We start from the raw sequence: 1,266 nt of genomic DNA, 5'->3' as shown, positions 1-1,266 counted from the left end.
CACAGGGACGACCGGGCCGGTGCCGGACCCAGACCAGCGCGGCCGGAAATCTCCAGAAGGGCCCGGGGCCCAGGGGTCCCGAAGCCGGACGGTGTGTGTCCAGTGCTGGTGGCTGTTGTGTTTGTGCTTTTTGTTTATAAGCTTCTGGGAAAATGATGCCAACTTCCCGGTTTCCCGAGCCTCAGAGCCTGGAGCCCTAGCTTGTCCTCAGAGCCTGTAACAGGCCACACCGGCCTGGGGGGCGGGGCTGTTCCCCTTGGGCTGCTCCCTCCTCCTGGCCCGCCGCACCCCTGGGGGGTCACCAGGCCGCCCCCTCTGCGTCTGCCTTCCCCGCTGTTCATAAGGATCCCGTCACCTCCGGCCTCCTCCAGCGTGACCCCATCCCGTCTGCAGTGACCTTTCCGGATAAGGGCGCGAGCGGAGGTCCTGGGGTTCAGAGGGCACCTCTTTGTTTGGGGAGGAACACAGTCCAATCGGAAGCATTAAGCCAGTGGTTCTCAACCTTGGCTGCACATTAGGATCCCCTGGGCCCACAGCCACGCCCTCAGGGGTCGGGATCCGGGTTGGAGTCCGGATCCGGATTAGGGTCCTGGTCGGGGGAGGGGTCCAGGTTCGGGTCCCTGTCTCTTTGTTGTGGGCTGGGGCCACAACGTAAGTAACAAAGAAACAGAATTTCCGGGGGTGAGGCCCAGAAATCAGGATTTTAGAAAGGTTCCCAGGTGATTCTAATGTGCAGCCCAGGTTGAGAACCACTGCCTTAAGCTAAAGCACCGCTTCGGGTGTTTCCGGATCGGGGTCAGGTGTTCCTCCGGGCCCAGGGGCCGAGGTGAGGGGGGCCGAGGGCGAGGGCGCTTCCCGGTGATCTGCTTCCCTCTGTTTCCAGCTGACAGCAGGACTCTAGCCGGAGCGCCGGGAATGGCCGGTTTCTCCAAGGCCCGTCGACTCCTTGGCAGTATTTTCCAGGAACGGATCTGGCTTCTGACCCAGCGGAGCCGGGAGACGAGCTTGAGGAGGTGTCCTTGCGGACGCCCTTGCCCCAGGGAGCCAGCAGCCGTGGCTGCAGCTGAGGGGGTGCCTCTGCCTGACACCCCGCTGCCCGGCCCGCCTGCCGCTTCCAGCTCAGAAACAGCGGCCTAATCAGCGCCATCAGACACCGGAGTGCCGGCTCAGGTGGAGAGACTCCGGGGGACATGCCCTGCAGCCCAGCACCTTGGGGAGGCGAGGCCCAGCCTCTCAGCATCAGGTGGGGGTGGGGGTGGGGTCGGG

The 1,266-nt window shown here is 64.2% G+C and overlaps 1 long non-coding RNA gene across 1 annotated transcript in view; it reads left to right on the top strand.

Annotated features, from left to right (window-relative positions):
- LOC106726678 overlaps window positions 1-1,266 on the top strand; it is a 15,878-nt gene that overhangs the window by 12,172 nt on the left and 2,440 nt on the right. Inside the window, exon 2 of the long non-coding RNA XR_001362747.1 lies at window positions 85-91. This is a non-coding gene — a long non-coding RNA (uncharacterized LOC106726678). The remainder of the gene's footprint in view (window positions 1-84; window positions 92-1,266) is intronic.

This window comes from Myotis brandtii, unplaced genomic scaffold (genome assembly GCF_000412655.1).
Source record: "Myotis brandtii unplaced genomic scaffold, ASM41265v1 scaffold1077, whole genome shotgun sequence".
Classification (NCBI taxonomy): domain Eukaryota; kingdom Metazoa; phylum Chordata; class Mammalia; order Chiroptera; family Vespertilionidae; genus Myotis; species Myotis brandtii.
Note: the sequence above shows the minus strand (reverse complement) of the source record. Positions and strands in the feature narration are given on the sequence as shown.